Genomic DNA, 20565 nt, shown 5'->3' on the forward strand with positions numbered 1-20565 from the left:
CATCTGAGTATGTGTTCTACACCCCTCAAGTTTCCCATAGAGCCAGGTCTCCTTCCCCAGAAGGCACTTCAAAGGAGGCTGAGGTAGAGGTTGTGGAGGCAAGTGGCTCAGCTGAGTCTGCTCCTCCTGTTGCTGTGCCTTTGCCTGCTGAAGAGGGGGAAATTGCAGCATGTACACATGTACCTGCACCCCAGAAGCAAACAGGTAGTGTGGTCTGGGATCATTTTGAGCTGGAAGATGATCCTACATATGCTATCTGCCTGGACTGCTGAGCCAAAACCAGCTGGGGCAAAGGAACAAAACACATGAGCACCATGGGGATGCTGATGCATCTCTGCAGGCACCACCCCCTTGCCGTTGCTCCTCCTTAGCCCGGCACCAGCAGGAGCATGCCCAAAGGGAAGTCCTCCTTTCGCTCCAAAGCCTTCATCCCCCCAAAGCAGAGGCATGCCACCCTGGAATAGTGTGGGGAAAGGTGAACAGAAAGTGGGGCATGTTGCAAGGGTGAGCAAGATCACCCAAAGCATTGAGGAGATGCTTGCTGTGGATGGCCAGCCCTTCTCCTTAGTTGAGCAGCCAGGGTTCAAGCAGCTCATTGCACTTGTGGGGGCATCATACCAAGCGACCACACACACCACGTTTAGCAGGATGGTGGTGTCCTCCCTGAATGAGGTATGCAGGGAGTACTTGAGGGAGGAGCTGTGCAAGGCAGGTCCGCTACAAGGTTGCCCTACAATTCACCTCAGACATCTGGAGCAGCCAGGATGGAGATCATGCATACCTCTTCCTCACAGGGCACTGGTGCGACCAGTCAGGCTGTCGGTGGGCTGTCCTTCAAGCCAAGGTGATGGATGAGTCTCACTTGGCAACAGAAATCGTGGGGCCCATGAACTGCTTGGTGCAGGGGTGGCTCGTTGGGTAGGGCAAGCTTACCCATGGGTTCATGGTCACAGACAATGGGGCCAATAGGGTCAAGGTGGTCTGTGATGCCAACTTTGTTGGCTTCCGCTGTGTGGCACACAAGTTCCACCTCATTGTTAGAGAAGCCTTGGAGGGGGACAGGGCTGCAGATGACAGTGCCAGCACCACCAGAAAGCTCACTTCCAAATGCAGGAAGGAGGCAGGCTACTTCCACCAGAGCATCAAGGGGGGCAAGAAGCTGCAGGAAAAACAGGAAGAGCTGAACATCCTGCAGCACAAAATCATGCAGGATGTGGAAAGTCGGTGGAACTGAACGTACCTGATGCTCTAGAGGCTGGTGGAGCAACAGAAGGGCATCCATGAGATGGCCTTGCTCAGGAAGATTGGGATCAGCGGCTCCCTTAACAGCTGAGTGGGATACCACTTCCCAGATCCTGGTGGTCCTCAAGCCCTTCCTTGAGGCCACCAAGACCCTCAGTGCAAGTGATGCCCTCCTTAGCCTAGTGATCCCTGTAGTGAGGGAACTTCAGAGAAAAATGGAGAGCTTCCAGGGGATCAGTGTTCCTGGCTGGGCAAGCCGTTGTCTCGACATGTGCAGGCACTGGTGTGGCGTCAGAAAGAGGGCATCAGGAAATGGCTTGATCCCTTGCAGTCCAGTATGGTCCACGTACTGGCTGCCATACGTAACCCAAGGGTGAAGGGCAGTGTATGCAGCAGCCAAAGCCTGAATCAATGGACAGAGAGAGTGGTGAAGAGAGTCAGGGAGGCAGAACAATGGAGGCAGGGGGATGTGGAAGAGGGGGATCCATCAGCTACTCTCCTCTTCCACCACAGGCACTGCCAATGTGGGCCAAGGGCATGGCTTCCATGGTGGGGTCCAAAGGCACCAGAACCCACCATCAGGCAGGTAGGCCTCAGGGCTTGGTGGCTACCTATCTTGCTGAGGATGTAGAGCCGCTGCTGTGCGACCCCTTGGCCTACTGGGAAAACCGCAGACAAATCTGGCCACAGTTGCCCTGCGGACACCTGTCCTGTCCACTCACCAGTGTTCGCAGTGACAGGGTGTCAGCATTGCTGGGGATGTAGTGACACCCCTCTGCACCTGCTTGGATCCTGGTTTGGTGGAGCAGCCGGTGCTCCTCAAGGTGAACCTTCTGCTGCTGGGGTTCCACTTGCTCTAGGTACAGATGGAGTGAATGCCACCCTCATTATTCTGTCAGCACCTATTTGGTTTTTTCATTTTTAAAAACCCATTTTTATGCCCTGCTCTCAGAGCTGAAGGGGACACTCACTCACTGCTTTACCAACCAACAGGGGAAGAACATGTCTCTGAGCTTCTGTGCCAGGACAAACTTGGAGGTATGGGCTGGGGCTGTGGGGAAGGAGGTGGCCCCAGGTCCTGGACATGAACCACTGAAACTGCACTCTGCCAGGGTCGGGAGGCCTGGTGGGACTGCTGGTGGTGCGGCAGCCCCAGGAAATTCCGGGACTATGGATTCCCCTAGTGAAAGGTGGTAGGAGGTGGCATAATCTCCAGCCACCACACGCATGCACACAGTCCTGGCTGGGGAAAACCCAGACCTGTCACATCTTTGACGGGCCTCAGGCTTGCTGGTTGCAATGGAGTTATGAGGCTCCAGGTAAACTTATTGTAGTTGGATTTATCTTCACTACTTAAAAAGCTACATTCCTAGTATTTATTATGGACTGAGTTTCTGCAGAATTTATGATTTCTGCAGAAATAAACCTTCTAGTTCTTACAGGTGCTGAGGTAATGTAACCAATGTGGCATCAGTTTAAATTGATAAAACAATTTTAATACATGTCAGCCTTGAAGCCTAATGGCACTACTTCCAAGCCTTGACTTCTTAAAATCATACATGGAAAGTTCTGCATGTAAAATACCCAGGCTGCTGAATACATCATTATTTAATGCTCAGTTATTGCCAGGGTTCAAATTACACTTTGATTCTTGCGGGGGGGGTTTCTGCAAAAAAAATTTGGGCTGCCCATCTTGATGCCGTAATAAAATCAGAAATCCCCCCCAGGTTATGATTTTCAAATCTTACAGGGGGCTCTCTTCTCCCGCCTGAGCTCCCCTGTAATTCAAACCCTAGTTATTTCGGTTATCTGTATAAAGTACCCAATGAACAAGGAAAGTCATGGAATCAGTTCTCCCAGAAATAATGCCCTTCATGTTTTTCCTTCTAAGTAATGCTGACTGCAATCATAATTTTACTAGCTGGAAGTTTAGCTACTAGTTGAGGGTTCTATTCCTACCATTGATCATATTAAGAACCACCCAATGCCATCATTGGAAGATCGGCAGTGGACTGAGTGTAATATATGGCCATGACATTAAAGAGCAATTCACTGCTTACCATGAAAATAAATTTAAAATAGCTTTGTTTTCAAAAGATGTTAAAGTTGTTGATAGATATTGTCATAGGTATGATATGACAATGTGGAGAACCTGCCTGTGTATAATGTATTAATTTAATTTTGATTGTTATGAACAGTTTGTATCCTTACACCTGAAATATAAGTCAGGGCACAGCCTGACTTATACTTTTACAGACTTACCTCAAGAGATAGAGAGAGCTTATTAAGTGAGGAGACAGAGGCTATTTTGGGTCCTGAACCAGTACCAGATGCTTGAGGGTGGGGTTAACTCAGGCAAACCCACTTAGGAAATCAGTGTAAAATATCATTATTAAAAGTGGTAGGACAAGTCAATGACTGCCAGGATTAGGGTTAGCCCCCTCTCCAAGGTCCTTGTCCCCTTGATATCCCCAGGCCTCTGCCTTAGGAGCTGGGGTGATAGAGTAATTGGCCAGAAGCAGTACTTCCCTACCCTAACTCCCTATACTCTTACTATGCCTAACCTCCTGGCAAGTGAAAAGCCCTGCCTACCTAGCAGCAGCCCAGGAGTTCTGCACTGAGCAGCTTCAGTGCAATAGGTGGACTAAAGGCACAGAGACGAGACTTGTACCTTGTCTGATGACTTCGAATGGGATTCCTGCAGTTCTATCTCACCTCCAACACACTGTAATGAGGCGACATAAATATATGGATCCTGTGCACCTCCAGCCCTATTTACCCTTCACTGAGCTTCCCCTCACTGTTGCCTGGAGTTGCACCCCTGTCTTCCAATGAGTCCTCATAGTAAAATTCACTGTATTCTACACTGAGCTTTGTCCAGGCCCTGGTTCCATCTAAGGCTCTGGCTTACCAGGTGTTAGAACAATTTACTCATTTATCTCCAGATTGCCATGCCACCACTGCCACCAGGTGGAACTGTCTCATATGTGTCTATTTCCAGGAGATGCACGTGGGGTTTGACCGTGAAGCAGCTGCATTAGGATATACCTGATAAACCTCCCCTCTTGCCACATCTCCTTCCAACTTTGGTCCTGCATGCTTAGACTGGAAAAAGAGGTGTAAGGGTCAATGTCACTTAGCCATGGTGCTGCTGCTTCTACAGCACCCATGAAAGAGTCTTGTGGCACTCAGTGTGTGAATTGCTGTTTTAAGGGATTGGTGGACGATGAGCTTGGGATTTGGTTTATGAATAGGTTTTTTGTTAAAGGCTATCTGCATGCGACTTATCTAGCTTAGGAAGAACACAGATATGTTAATGTCTTTGGTAAAACATTTTTTCTCAAAATTCTGCATAATGAGCTAGGGTTTGTAGAGATGGACTTTCCCCAGGAAAGGAAACACAGAGAGGAATGTTAAGAAAGCTAAAGCAGAAGGGCTTGTTATAGGTGCTTCTAATTTTTCAGGAGTGTAGGTTATAGCCATGTTGGTCTAAGGACATAGGCAGACAAGGTTCTTTGGATAAATCTGATATCTTTTATTAGACCAACTAAATAGTTGGACATTTTTTTCTTAGCAAGCTTTTGGGTTTAAAAACCCGTAGTCAGGCTGAGGAAGCATGTCAGTTGGTGTGTGATCTTCCTGGACAGAATGAATAGTAAAGAAGCCAGAAGCTGGTATGCATTCAAGAAAGGCCACGAGCTGATCACCTTCACCATCTGCCGTAAAGCTGGCAAGTCAGTCAGCAACACAGAAGTCCTTGACTGCAGAAAAGCCGACTTTGACAAGCTCAAGAGGCTAGTCAGTCAGGCCCTCAGGGACCATGACCCCAGGGAGATGGGAGTTCAAGAAGAGTGGTTGCTTCTCAAGGAAGCGATCCTCAATGCACGAGCTAAATCTATCCCAACACGGAGAAAAGGCAGCAAGAAGGCACAGCAGCCCCCCGGCTCTCCAGGGACCTAGCGGACCTCCTGTGGCTAAAAAAAAAAGCCTACAAAGGATGGAGGATGGGATTCACCTCCAAGGAGGATTACTCCGTGCTGGTCTGGTCCTGCAGGGAGCAAACCAGGAAAGCCAAGGCTGCAACTGAACTCCAACTAGCTTCAGGCATTAAGGACAACAAAAAGTCCCTTTTCAGATATGTGGGGAGCCGGAGGAAAAGCAAGGGCAATGTTGGACCCCTGCTAAACCAGATGGGGCAACTGACGCCCAGGAAAAAGCCAACCTATTAAATAGGTACTTTCTGTCAGTCTTTCATCAGTCCCATGGGACGCCCATACCTGCTATGGGACAGGGAAATCTGGGTGAGGGGGATCCCCTACCCTCCATAAATGCTGACCTCATGAAGGAACACCTTGAGAAGCTGGATACCTTCAAGTCAGCTGGCCCTGACAATCTGCACCCCAGGGTACTCAAGGAGCTGGCGAGCGTCATAGCCCAGCCCCTGGCACGGATCTTTGAAAACTCCTGGTGCTCTGGTGTAGTGCCCGAAGACTGGAAGAAGGCCAATGTGGTGCCGATCTTCAAAAAAGGGAGGAGAGTGGATCTGGCTAACTACAGGCCCATTAGCTTGACTTCTATCCTGGGGAAGATCCTAGAAAAGTTTATTAAGGAGGCCATCCTTGAGGGACTGGCTCAGGCTAACATTCTAAGGGATAGCCAGCATGGGTTTGTTGCAGGTAGGTCTTGTTTGACCAATCTCATTTCCTTCTATGACCAGGTGACCTACCATTCCGTGGTCGGACCCAGAGGGTTGTGATTGATGGCAGTCACTCATTGTGGTGCCCTGTGACCAGTGGGGTCCCTCAAGGCTCTGTCCTGGGACCCATCCTGTTCAACATCTTCATTAACAATGTGGACATTGGAGTCAGGAGTGGACTGGCCAAGTTCGCCGATGACACCAAACTTTGGGGCAAAGCATCCACGCTAGAGGACAAGCGGGTGATCCAGGCTGACTTGGACAAGCTCAGCAAATGGGCAGACGAGAACCTCATGGTGTTTAACACCAAAAAATGCAAGGTTCTCCACCTTGGGAGGAAAAACCTGCAGCACCCTTATAGGCTTGGCAGTGCTACGTTGGTTAGCACTACAGAAGAAAGAGACTTGGGGGTCGTCATTGACCACAAGATGAACATGAGCCTGCAATGCGATGCTGCGGCTAATACAGCGACCAAAACGCTGGCTTGCATCCATAGATGCTTCTCGAGCAAATCCCGGGACGTCATTCTCCCCTTGTACTCGGCCTTGGTGAGGCCGCAGCTGGAGTACTGCATCCAGTTTTGGGCTCCACAATTCAAAAAGGATGTGGAGAAGCTTGAGAGAGTCCAGAGGAGAGCCACGCGCATGATCAGAGGTCAGGAAAACAGATCTTACGATGACAGGCTGAGAGACATGGGACTCTTTAGCCTGGAAAAGCGTAGGCTCAGGGGTGATCTGATGGCCACCTATAAATTTATCAAGGGTGACCAGCAGGATCTGGGGGAACGTTTGTTCACCAAAGCGCCCCAAGGGATGACGAGGTCGAACGGTCATAAACTCCTGCAAGACCGTTTCAGGCTGGACATAAGGAAGAATTTCTTTACTGTCCGAGCCCCCAAGGTCTGGAACAGTCTGCCAGCGGAGGTGGTTCAAGCACCTACATTGAACACCTTCAAGAGTAAATTGGATGCTTATCTTGCTGGGATCCTATAACCCCAGCTGACTTCCTGCCCTTTGGGCAGGGGGCTGGACTCGATGATCTCCCGAGGTCCCTTCCAGCCCTAATGTCTATGAAATCTATGAAAGGCAGTCAGTGAAGATGTAAATTGAAGACTCAGTGGGTGAGAGAGAGGCTAGGGGTGAGGGGGATAAATGTAACAGGTAAATAGTGGAGAGGTACCTGGGGAGTCAGATGTCGAGCAGGTTAGAGCGTGTTGTAAATCCAGTGTCTATATTGAGTCCATGATTTTTTTTATATCCAGAGGTTGATGAAGTGAAGTTCATATGCTCATTTGTGAAAAGTGTTTTGTAAATTCCCTTTGAGGATTAGAACGGAGAGATTGGAGGGAGAGTGGTTTTCTTGTGAGAAATGTGCCCCCACTGGTAATTGGGTATTCTTTTTCAAATATTTGTCTGTTTCTTGTGCTAACTAAAATGGAAACTGATTGATTTAGAAATCCCTTTTGCAAAGCCTGTATTTTTCTTCAATTATTTTGTATCCTCCAGGAGGTAAACTGCAACCCAGAATGTCCACAAGGTTGGAACTATAGAAAAATGGTACTATGTTCAACTGGAGGGGTCTGTGGGGACCTGATGCTATTCTCAGGGCAGAGACCAGGGGCGGGCAATTATTTCAGCTGAAGGGCTGCTTAATGAGTTTTGGCGAGCTGTCAACTACTGCATGGGTAGCCCTGCCCCTTTATAGTTGCCCTGTTCACTATATTGGGACTGGAAGTTCTGTTTCCTAACTTTGCCACTGGAAGTCCCTCCCCTTGTCTCCTGGAAATACTCGTTTTGGGAGGGGAGGGTTGCCATGTTGGAACCAGAAAAAACCAAATCATACACTAAAAGTCAAACACCTATTATAACATATTTTAATGTTATTACAAATAATATTTGTCATTATTTGTGTTTGCATACTGTATATAGAAGGGATTGCATAATAACTCAAAAGTAAAGTCTTACTCTTGTATAATATGTATTGGGGGGGTGACTGGGGGTGTGTATGTTTATGGTGGGATGTGGGTGTGTGTGTGGGGAGCTTGTGAGGGTATGTGGCTATGTGTGTGGGGGGTATAGGGTATGTCGGGGGGTGTATGTGGGAGAGGTTGCAGGGGGCAGGGTGTGGGTATATGAGGTTTGTGGGGTGTGAGGAAGGGTGGGGACCCTCCACACTCTCCCCCACATGGCACACAGCTGCCGCTGCCAGCAGCAGCAACAGCAGGCGGGACCGCTCATGACCCATGCAGGCGCTGGTGCCTGGCGGTGCTCGGTTCTGGCCAGCACTGTTTGTGGGGGCAAGGAGCGTATTGCGGGGGCTCTGTGCAGTGCGCATGCATCTCCCAAACTTGTATTGCACAGGTGGAAGACCTACACAGCAACTGGATGCCTTCCCCGCCTGTCTCAGGACTTCATGGGGAAGCAGGGGGTGGGCTTCCCCTTCACTTCTGGCAGAGTCACGGGACTTGTGCAGCAGGTGGTGGGGAAGGGAAGGCAGCTGGCTCCAGCGCAGGGCTTCCCCTGGTGTGATGCAAGTACGGGAGCTGCATGTGCACTGTGCAGAGCCCCTGTGATAAAGGCAGGCCACGTGTAGGCTGCGCTCCATGCCCCCACATGCATCACTAGCTAAAGCTGTACACTGTTGGGTGCTAGTGCCTGCATGGGACACAAATGTTCCCACCTGCTACTGCTGGCAGCAGGGGCTGAGCAACATGTAGGGGAGTGTGCTGGGGGTCCCTACCCTCCCTCGCACCCACATCCTACCCTCCCAAGCTCCGTGCTCCCGCCACCCCCCTGGGAGTGGGCTCTGTGCTGCTGCCAGCAGCACCCCATGCTCCTTGCCCCTACCCAGCTGCAGTGCTACCTTGCTCTGCCCCTTCCCTACCTGCTGTTTAGAGCAAGCAGGACACTGGGGAAGCCAAGCAGGTCCCCACCGGGGCAGTGGCAGCAGCAGAGTTGTCTGGAAGCTGTTGCTGACTGTGCTGGGCTCTTCCATCCATAAGTGCGGGAGCAAGGTGCAATAAGGTATGTTGGGGGTGGTGTGTGTATGTGTGCACCTTGCTCCCACCCTCATGGATGGAAGGGTTAAGTGGGGTATGATTTGTTGGTTGGTGGCCGCGGGCTGGATGAAAGGGCCTGGCAGGCTGGATCCAGCCCATAGGCTGTATTTTGCCTGCCCCTGGCATAGACACTTAGACCACTGGGTCTCAGTTCTCAGAAATAGATGCTAGAAAGAGAATCTGGAATCCAAATGATCCCTAGAATCTCAAAACCAAAGGCAGTGCTCAGTCACTGGAAATATAAAATCATTTGGGTTCAGTAAGTTAGAATAAAACAGCCTGGTCAGGGTCTTAATAATGGCTTCACTGTATGGTATGCGATATTTTGTGGGGACATCAAAAAGGGCATATTTGAAACTAATTTTCAACAGAATAACTATGCTAAAAAGCATAAATGTGTCCTTTCTCTTGCATAGATCAAATCCTTTCCACTGCAAGAGGAGGATGGCCATAGAGTAAGATATATCAGAATCATGCATTTTTACATTTTTTTCTTTTTACTGGTTTGAGTGCAAGAAAAGAATACCACACATACAGACGCAAGCAAAAAAGAAAATAAGCGACAAAATATACTGATCCTGTTATTTTGCATCACGTAACTTCATTTAGGATGTAAAACACAGGCTTTGGTGTCTTGTATTTACATCTCTGTATTGAAAACTGGAAACAGGTAACTTTCCTAGTTGATCTAAATCACAATCCAGACTCGCTTTATAGAGCCAGAACTTTGCTTCCAGAAAACTGATGCAACTTTGAGTATATGATTGTAGTTAATAACTTTGACTTCAAGTAAGTAGAAGTGTTGTCTGGGAAATCTTATTTTATTTAAATAGTTCTAAGGTCATAATGCTGAAGAGATCAAGTGTTTATTTTTTTTAAATGGATGAGGGCCAAGAAGGGTGTTTTTGCCTTATTGTGGTTTCATGCATGGCTGCAGAAACAGATTTTTTGTTGAAGAGGGAGTCCCAAAATGTGGGTGTTTGGAGGAGGGTAGTTGAAGACATCCTTTCTGATGGTTCTAAGGGCTAGAACAAAGGTGTGCAACTAGTTTGACACCTGGGTTAGACCAAGTTGGGTTAGGCAAGTTGGGATGGGATGAGTTGCATCAGGGAGCCTCCAGGAGTTAACACAGACTTTGCTTATGGCCTTTCAGTGATATGCATTTTCAAAGGGCTCCATATTCAAATCTGGTAACAGGCCCTGGAGGCCAGATGATGACACACCTGGGTTAGAGTAATAAGAAGAACAAATTGTTTAGGGAGGTGGGGAACAGTAGATATGGAAGGGGAAGTAGCTTGTCTTGCCTTCTGTGGCACTTTTGAGGCTCACAGGAGGAGATCCTTGCTTTCTGTTTGTCTTTTAGATGATGCATATTATCTGGTAAAGCCCTACTTGTGCTTAAGGCATTATTAGGTCTTTTGCAACCTCTTTGCCAATAGGATTACTTTGGGGTCCACCTAACCCTCCTATAGATAGGTGTCCACAAACATCTAAGAATTCCTGAGGGCATGTGATGGATCATGGCTTTTATTGTGATATCTCTGTTTTGATTGTGCTCACAATTGTTATAATATTTCATGGCTCAGTTTATCTCAGTAGCCTGTTTAAAGAGAATGATGGATTAAGTGTCAAGGTGCCAAGACTGGCTACGTATAGAACATGAAGGAGAGACAAGATGGACCTTTAATATCAATGGTCTTGAATGGCTTTCCTGACATGTCAACAAAGACAAGATGCCCAGAAGAGATGTACATGACAATAGGAGAGCAGCCTGGGGGTGAAACAGCCTGTCAGTTCTTGGACAGAGAGAAGTGAAGAGGTTTGTGGAGCTTGAACGACAAGGGAACAGCTAAATATCTTGGGGGAATGCAGGCTGAGTGGGCTGGATTGGGGACAGTGGGATATAAAATCAGAAAATTAGGAGTAGAAGGGACCTTGGGCGGTCATCTAGTCATCCCCAACAAGATCATCCAAGCCAAGGCTTTATCTACCTGGGTCTTAAAAACATCCAGGGATGGAGATTCTATCACCTCTCTCAGTAGCCTGTTTCAGTGCTTCATTACCCTCCTCATGAGACAGTTTTTCCTAATACTTAAACTTCCCCTGCTGCAGCTTGAGACCATTACTCCTTGTTCTGTTATCTGCCACCACTCAGAACAGTGTAGCTCCATCATCTCTGGAACCACTGCTATTAAATCCCCACTGCTATTAAAGGCTGTTATTAAATCCCCCCTCAATCTTCTGTTCTCCAGACTAAGCCCAGTTCCTTTAGTCTCTCCTCGTAAGTCATGTGCTCCAGCTATCTAACCATTTTCATTGTATCCACTGGACTCTCTCCAGTTTGTTCATTGCCCTCAGCATGCCCTCAGCAATTCTAAGATGTTTACGAACAGCCACGTGTTGATGGGGTTTAGTGGGCCCCAGAGCAATCCTTTGTAAGGGACAGAGAAACTCTGCCTGGCTGGCCTTAGCACCAGTGAATGCCTTTACTGAAGAGACTGTCTGCTATGCATCTTGGGATTGGGGGCTGCACTGAATCTCCCCAGCAGGAGGTGAAGTTATACTCTGGAACAGAACTGGGTGCTAGCTCTTTGATTCAAGGCCATGGAGAACAGGAAGACTAACAGACTGAAAGGTCAGGATCCTTGGACAAGGAAGGAACCTGGGCCTTTCCCTTCCCTCTCTCTCGCTTCTTCACTAGACAGCATGCCTGGTCTGGCTCCTGAGGGTACTCTCAAAGACCATACAAAGCCACAGGGGTTCTGAGCAAGAATCCTCTCCCCAAAGAACTCCATGACAGCAACTCCTTGCAAATCTTTACCAGGCTTTTCAGAAGCCAGACTGCAATTTTTTTTTCATTGATAGGCTTCCCAGTTACCGACCACTTAGTTTAAACTTATCAGAGCTGGCATGCCAAGCTGAAATCATCATTCAAAATTAAATGCATTAATCTTTATCATTTAAAATTGGCTTCTATTTTTTAATTTGTCTTTGTTAGGGGTGTCGTGTCAGAATTTAGAAATCTCTCAGATCTTGACCTCAAGTGTCTTGGTATTCTGCTCAAGGTCAGTCCAATAGCCAGAATTGGGGTCAGGAAGGATTCCCGCCCCCCCAGGTCAGACTGGAAGAACAGGGTGGAGGGAGGGAGAGGGAGCAGCCTCCGTGGTATGAGATACCGTGGTCTTCCCAGGATCCCCTAAGGTTATATTAACCGAACTTATATTATCTCCAGTGCTTTTTACATGTGGTGGCACATTAGAAGGTGTTTGGGGTTTGTTCACGTCCAGTGCTTTCCGGTGGTTCACATCCAGTGCTTTCTGGTGGTTCTGGTATATCCATAGTAGAATTGTATGTATATTTTATGACTCTTGGATAAAAGTTTACTTATGAAAATGTGGGATGGGACCCAGTGGCTTGAAAGACTCATTTCAATTCTTTATTCCTAAAATTAGGGCATTTATAGACGTGCTGTGGGGGTAGGGGTAGGGAGGTGGCTTTAATTTGAGCTGCTCTCAGGGCCACTCTAATTAGAGAACCCAGAATGTCAATTTTATCAGTGTCACTGTGCTAAAAAGTGGTGGTGGAGGCACTTTAAAGTTCATTGAACAATTTTTAGTTAAAATGCTCCCACTGCCATTTTCAGCATGGGGTGCTGATGCACATAACACTGGAGTCTGCTGGAGCACAGTAATTACTATGTTAAGCAGACTCGATTAATTAAGTTTGCTCCAATGCGCTGCAAGTTGGAGCAGCCTCACTGCATGTCTGTAGGTGCCGTTAGAGCTTAAGTAGGCTCTTTTCCCTGTTCATTAAGCTCTCTCGTTTTCCCCCACAAAGTGGTTAAAACAAATTACAAGTTTTATTTAAAAACGATTATGTATTGTCTGTTATTTTTAGGGTTGTTAGATTTTTTTTTTTATGAATGTTAAGAGTGGGGAACAAAATAGGCTTAACTTAGAAATTCATTTGCAACCATTGCTATAGAATGATTACTATTAGTGTCTAATGCCCACAGTATCCTTTTGTTTTCACACACCTGTTTGTACAAAGTGCTGCAGACTATTTCAATTTCTTTTCCTGTTAGAGAAAATGTCTTATTTTTGGCCTATGTCAGGAATGTGGTTATTCACATTGGATGTTCCAGTGGTATGGTAAAAAGTTGTATGTGCTTTCACTTAACTCTCTAATAAGTGTATCTGTAACTGGACTAATAAACACCTCCACAGGATACAGTTATTACCTCGTAAACAAGGATTGCGCTCAATTCATCATTTAATTCACATCCCTATGTTGTGATATATTAAGTGAGAGTAATTGTGTTATGGAACAAGCCACTGTGATATGCTCAGTTTGTGTAAAAATTAGGGGAGGAAGGAAGGAAGGAAAGAAAGAAAGGCAAAAACTCTATAACAAATAGGCTATACATCATTTTTAAACATTAAATATTTTACTGATTCAAACACTAATTGGTCAGAGTACCTATTTTTTTCAAAAGTATTACATGCTTGCTTGGTATCACACCAGTGATACCAATAGAACAATTCTATGTAAGAGCATCAACTCAAGAGAGGCAGTTGCTGTCTTTCTTCATGGTAATTTTTTATACTAAGAGAAGAGAGGCAAATAAATATATCTGTTTCCTTTAAATATTTATTTGTTTTCTTTTAAAATAAGCAAATTATTTGAATGTGTGCATTTGTGCAGCTAATTAAAAACTTTAGCTATGTATTTATTGCCTGATTTAAATCCTGAATCAGTAGAAAGTCTGTTGTTGATTTCATTTTCCTTTGATTGAGACCATTGTGGCTGTGTGTACCTACATTTTTATGTAGCAAGTATACAACTGTATAACAATTTTGAAAAATAATTGTTAAAAAAATGTCCACTTTGTCACATGTGATTGATCATGCGTTCATTCTACCGTCCGTTTAAAGTGTTCTGTGTATGGCTGACTTCTGGCTGCTTTGTTCAAATCTGAATCATACCTCTTGGAGTATCCACCTTATGTGGTAGGAGGGAGGTTGTAGGGGGCTTAAAGGTAGGACTTCTAATTAACAGCTATGCCATTTCTCCTCTTTGAAGCTGGAATGAGCCAATGCTTACCTTATAAGACTAATAGGCCTTTATTTGGAAGTTGATAGATCTTCCTTCAGGTATCTGGACTTGTACTGTGTCCAGAGTAGCTAACGGAGTCAAAGGGTACACTTCTTTATCCTTTCTCCCTTCCCTATGTGCAGCTAAGAGTTTGGCCTTGAGACTATGATATGAGCCATTTTGTCCATTTCCAGAAAGGGTTTTATCTCATGCCAATTGTGATTTTTTTTTTTTTGATTGTAGATATTTGACAAGGTGTTGGACAGAACTTCTATAAATATTTTTCTCTTATAATTACTTCTGGCAGCTTTACTTTTTTGCTTTTTCATTATAAGATTCTATTTTCAGTTGATTATAGCATTGCCAAATTTTATCCATTCAGTCTGAAATTTTCTGTGCCAGGTGTCTTCCTCAGGCTGGATTTTTTTTGGAAAATTTCAGCAAAATGTTTCAGCTGTGTCTGCAAATGAGGCTGAGGATACATTGTTTATGTCCATGTTCAAATACGGTTTCGGGCTTTAAACTGAGACAGTAGGATACCTCTATACTTTGAAACATGGACTTGAAATTTAGCATGAGGGATGTATAGGGTAAGAGGTTCATTTTTTTCCTGACAAATTCACCTAAGATTTGGTCAAATCGTATACCTCTAAAAATCCTCATATGCATTATCTCTGTAGAAGTTTGTTACATGCTGGCAACACAGTTTTCCTAACAGCCTGCTACTAATGATCATGTTCTGCTTCTGCTGAGCTCTGTGCCAGCCGCAGTAAGTGAATTTCAGCATAACTTTTCCCTTAATTGCTCCTTCTTCCAGTGATTGTCTATATACACATCTTCTCTGTGGGTGTGCATGTGCTTCAAAACTTAATGGAGACTTTCTCCCTGAGAATTACCAATTGGTGTAGCTTTTCTCATGCCATGTAAAGAGTGGTATACACTTTGGTGGAATTCTCTTTCCCTTTTTTCATCTGAATAGCACTTACCCACCCATGTAAGTAACATTTTTGGCCCTTAAACACAGTTTGTGATTCTATTAACCCTGCTGTGTGGATGCATAGGCATACGTGGTTATTGTGCCTACATAGTAAGGTATAGACCAGGCAGATATGCATGTACGTACACTGGTATAAGTCGTAGACCACTCTGTGAACTGAGACTTTGTAGTGCTGGGGAGGCTTGTGTGTCACAGTTGTCCTCAGAGCTATGTCACCTGAAGTCTCACACTCCTGGCAGGATCACCCATGGCACACAGGCCTGAGGGGAGGTTCCAGATAAACCACAGTCCAACCTGAAGTCTTCAACAACAGATCAAGAAGAAAATGTCAGGATCTCAGTGGCTGTAAAGATGAAAAAAGTCTGCAGCAAGGTGGAGCTCTCCTGCCATCTAGGGTTCTCCTTGCCATTGGGCTCAGATCTCCAACTTGTCAAGATTGTGTTGTTGCTGTTTCCATGCACCAGCTTTTTCACGTTAAAGTCGCATTCAGGTTTTTACTACAGGAAACAACACGCACTCCTGTACCAACCTCCCAAAGCCCTGCAGCAATGAACCAGTGGGGACAGACAGGACCAGTGAATCTGGAAGTCTTCAGCCATGAAACTGCATGGAGGCAGTGGTAGCCTGATGGTCATCTGACACCTTAGTAGAGACTGGGCTGCAATTTGGCAGCTGCTACTGTGACTGAACCATCCTATTCAGGGTCCCCTCTGTTGACCCCACATGGGGAAGGGGCTAGAAAAGGTGTCCCAAACCTAGGCTCTTATCTACTCCTGAATGGACAGCTGTGTCTAATGGGGTCACTGTCTCTGTAGTCAAAAACATCATAAGAAGACAGTGATTTTTGTAACATGGAATGTTCACACCTTCATGGATAACCAAGAGAACAAAGGACCAGAAAGAAAAACTGTCATTGTCTCGAGGGAACTAGTGAAATATGACATTGACACTGAATCCCTGAGTGAGACAAGATGACTGAGTGAGGGAGGCTATACTTACTGGAAGGGGAAACCAGCCCAGGATAGATATGTTCACAGCATTAGCTCGTCAGTCAACTTATGGAGCTCCCTCTGGGTGTTAATGAACATCTTATAGCTAATCGCCTTGAGCTCAGCAACAACCAGTGAACTGCTATTATTAGTGCTTATGCCCCACTGCTTGATGCTAATGTCAAAGAACAATTGACAGCCTGACCACATTCTAATGCTCACAAGGAGTACAAGATCATTCTCAGTGACTTCAGGGCCATTCGGATGTGACCTAGAACTCTGGAGTGGCATCACTGGGAAGGAAGGTAGGGATAGTCAACTCCAATGGCATCCTTCTCCTGTACAGATGTGGAGAGCCATGGTCTTGTCATAGTGAACACCATTTTCACAGTGACAAATACAAGAACACATGGAGACACCCTTGCTTGAAAGACTGGCATCTCCTTGACTATGTTATTCTTAGAGCATGTCCCTATCATGCAAATCATGTAAGGAACATATGACTGCTGGACAGATCACTGTTTTAACAGATCCATTATGAATATTCAGTTTGCCCCAGAACACCAAAAACAGCCAAAAGCAATGCAAAGGACTCAACACCAAGTCTATTCAAGACCTGAAGGTTTGCAAGGATTTTCAATAGTCCCCATGGAAAGGTACTTTTATTTATTTATTTTTTTTGTTGAGAGTCATTTTGGTTCTTATTATGGACTACTTTCCTTCTGGAATTGACATAGAATACTGAACAAATGGGCTTTTCAATTTGGGACATTTTCAGTCAAAGACCAAAGTACTCAAAACAACCACTTTTGAACTTTGATACACTGACAATTGCACCATCCTGAGGAAAATCTTCAGGCCATACTGGATGTATTTGGAGAAATGTACTGAACTTTGGGACTCTCTCTCAACATCAAGATGACTTAAGTGTTCTATCAACCTGCCATGAATGTGAGCCCCTTCCCCAAATTACCAAGGAAAGACCCTGGAAGTAGTCGAGCACCTCCCCTAACTTGATAGCCACCTCCCTCAGAGTGAACAGTTCTGAGGAGATCCAACACAGGATCTGGTGCACAAGTGCATCCTTTTAGAAATTGCTTTGACATGTCTTTATTCATTATGATCTCTGGAAAAGACACCCAGATCAAGGTCTACAGTGCAAGCAACATCCCCACTCTCCTTTACGAATGTGAAATGTGGGTGACCTACTACCATCATCATCTTGAGCTTGGAGAGTTATCACCAGTGGTGCCTCCAGAAAATCCTCCACATCACATGGGGAGGTCACCACACAGATGCCAAGCTTCAATTCATAGAAGCAACTTTGGAATTTATGGCAGGCCTGTTTCCCACAGAAGCATATGAGTCACAGATGAGACTTAATCTTGCTGGTTAAGGACTGCCCTGGGGTGACAGTAAAGCCTTCCCATTTGATTCTGGACTACTTGGTTTCTTAGATGTTTCTGACGCTTTATGTCAGACTCTTGCCTGTTCATTCTTCAGGGACGCAACTTCCATGTTGAAGTTACAATACCCTCTATAGTTGAATCCTGGCTAGCCAGGATGGAAGGACTGCCTCAGCATGGATGAAGGGACACCCTTTCTTGCTTTGTACCAGTCCATGATCTGTATGTTGGATATTTCTCTGTAGGCATTTTTGTCCAGGGCAGACTTTAAGTATGGCATCCAAAAATGGATAGAGTACACCATTTGAAGCCTGACCTGTTGCAAGTAGGGCAGATCAATTGCTTGCCATGTCTTGTTTGTAAGACTCAGGTTTCTACATCCCTGAATGACTGTTGCCTCCCATTTTTTCCAAATGGGATCACTTCATCGACCTATTCAGTATGTAGTCCTCCTCCAGATATTTTTTCTTCTGGAGTTTTGCACCAAATACCTAAAGGTTATTTCCTATGGTGGGGAGAGAAATAGCAGTAGTACTAAGTGGAGACAAAATGTGTAGCACAATATGGGAAGACAAAGCAATGTCTATTTTTTTACACTGAAATGGTGAGAGATTCATCCCCTAGAATTCAATATATTAATGATAAGTAAAAAAAAAAAAAAGAAATATTAGCATATATTATGAAATGCAAAAACTTATAATTTAAAACTATTTTTGATGTATGTGTGTATGATTAGCAGTACAAACAGCTTATTTTGAGATTTGTCTTCTCATACCTATTCACTCTTACAGTCCTTTTTAACACATGTAAAGCATATTTGACATTTATAATAATGGAATGATTAGGCATGTTACTGACATCAAGGTTTAAGGGACTGGGTGACATAAGGAATTTATGTTCCACTTTAATCCATTTGTCAACCTCCTCTGGGACCTGTTTTTAAATCTAACTCAAGCCATACCAACTAAAAAAAAAAATCATTCTGATCCAACAGCCTGAACAAATCCTAGCTATATAAATTTGCTGTTTAAAGTCTGCATTTGTTTTAAATAGAGACAAATAATTTTGGGTTCTATAATGATATTCTTACCAGAATCATAGGACTGGTTGTTCAGATTTACTGTTTTTCATTCAGGAACCAAAATACACTAAAGTGGAACAGGTGGATTAGTGGAGGCACTAAATAAATGAAGGTTTATAAAAATATATAATTCCCTTGAGTGCTAGCCATTAATGACTTAAGTTCCACATCAAGTCAATTTTCATTTTAGTTGCATGGAGAAAAATCATCTTTGTGGATTGACATTGATTTTTCTCTTGTCAAGAGGGAAGTTTCAGAATGTGCTCCTTGCATCATTGCTCAAGTGCATGTAATGCCAAGTGCAGCAGCTTTTAAGCTGTCAAAAGTGGCAGTGTAAGTTGCTTTAGCATAAACAGACTGACCTGTGCCATGTCGTGACCAACTGGCATAAAACTAGTTTCTAACCTTTCTACCCCATATACTTGCACAAAAGTGGCAACTTTGCTTGCAACATAAAATAGATAGGATCAGATCCCATACTTTCATATACCAGTAGAAATCCAAAATAGTTCCATTGGCATCAAAGTAGTATGAGATCAGAAGCAGGCACATAGTGCAACTCGCATTGATGTATTGTGTACAATTCTCATTGATTTATTAAATTACCTGTATATTGCAATGTGCAGACAAAAGAAGAATTATTACCACCGCTTGAAATTTGACATTGGCATTCAACCACACATTTGGAGAAATTAAACTCAGGTGTCAGTTCATAGGTCTGTATATTTTACATGTACATTCAGAGAAAAATGCGCTGCCCACCAAAGCACCAATCTTGGGGTTTAGAGATGAAAAATATGCTCATACTAGTCAAATATTTATGAGTAGAACCCAATATGTTTAAACCTCATTGACCTTTATGTGGTTATGACATATATATCATCACTTGGTTATCCTTACCATTGATTTGGTCTGGACAAAGTAAAACAAGAGGTTAAGTAGCCCCTAAGGGTAAGTTAAAAATGTAGCCTACTGTCACTTTATATTGCTATAGTATACTTTTTGTCTTTCATGGCAAGGCGATAAGATTATACAAGCAAAAATATAACTTGCTGTAGTACTATATAAGTAACTTTAGTTTTAAAATTACATTTATTATGGCTGTATTAGGTATTTTGATGTTTTAAACACTATCAGTGATAGTCTGTTTTAGATTTTATAGACTTGATTCTATTGCTTTCCCCTTGAATATTCCCTTGCATCTCTTCCATGATGGTAAAACACAATTTAACTTGATATTCTGTTATACCTGCTTTCACTGATTTTAAGAACAGAAAAGGGAATCAGTGCCATCTAGTCTGACCATAAGTCTTCCATACTCTTAAGTACCACATTAAGTCTAATAGTTGTGATGAAATTAAAGCATGTCTTCTAAAAAGAACATTCAGAGATTTAAAGATTTCTAGAGAATCCACTACAAACCTTACTAAACTTTGCCAGTAGATAATTATTCTCACTGTTTTAAAAAGTACTTTCTTTGTAATCTGAGTTTCTTCCCCTCCCCCCTTAATTTTTAGCCATTGTATTTTGTTACATCTTTACTTTGTGGATAGAAAGTTTTCTGTTATCAAATTTCTATTTCTTATGTATGTATCGGAGTGCAATCAACTTGCTGCCTTTGATAATTTAAAAGATTGAGCTCCCTAAGCCTTTTAGAATGCTGCAAATTTGTAATTCTTCAGTTATTCTTAAGACTCTTTTCTGAATTCTTTCTATTTTTCCTTCATCTTCACTGAAGTGTGAACACCAGAACTTGGCACAGTACTCCAGCCCGGTGCCCAACACAGAGGTAATATAACCTCCATGTACTCTTTCTATTAACACATCTAAGAGTCTGGACAGATGAGTAAATTATATTAAATTAGAAGAGGAAGACTTATTGGTATTAACTGTTTCAAAGTAAATGTTTTGTGTGTCTTTTCTGATCCTGCAATAAGTGGAAGCTGAACTGGTATGCTGCCTCTTTATTTCTCTGTCAGACTAGGTGCACAGATAATTACTG

At 44.2% G+C, this 20565-nt stretch overlaps 1 long non-coding RNA gene across 3 annotated transcripts in view; it reads left to right on the forward strand.

The window, feature by feature from the left end:
• The window catches only part of LOC149871941 (uncharacterized), a 45937-nt gene that overhangs the window by 3021 nt on the left and 22351 nt on the right, over positions 1-20565 (forward strand). For 2 of the 3 annotated variants that reach the window (XR_016440331.1, XR_016440332.1), the window contains exon 3: positions 20302-20352. This is a non-coding gene — a long non-coding RNA (uncharacterized LOC149871941). Of the gene's footprint in view, positions 1-15326; positions 20353-20565 lie in introns of all 3 variants that reach the window. The other variant, XR_016440333.1, reaches the window with a different exon arrangement.

Source organism: Crocodylus siamensis, chromosome 2 (assembly GCF_052110815.1).
Source record: "Crocodylus siamensis isolate JL-2025a chromosome 2, ASM5211081v1, whole genome shotgun sequence".
NCBI lineage: Eukaryota > Metazoa > Chordata > Crocodylia > Crocodylidae > Crocodylus > Crocodylus siamensis.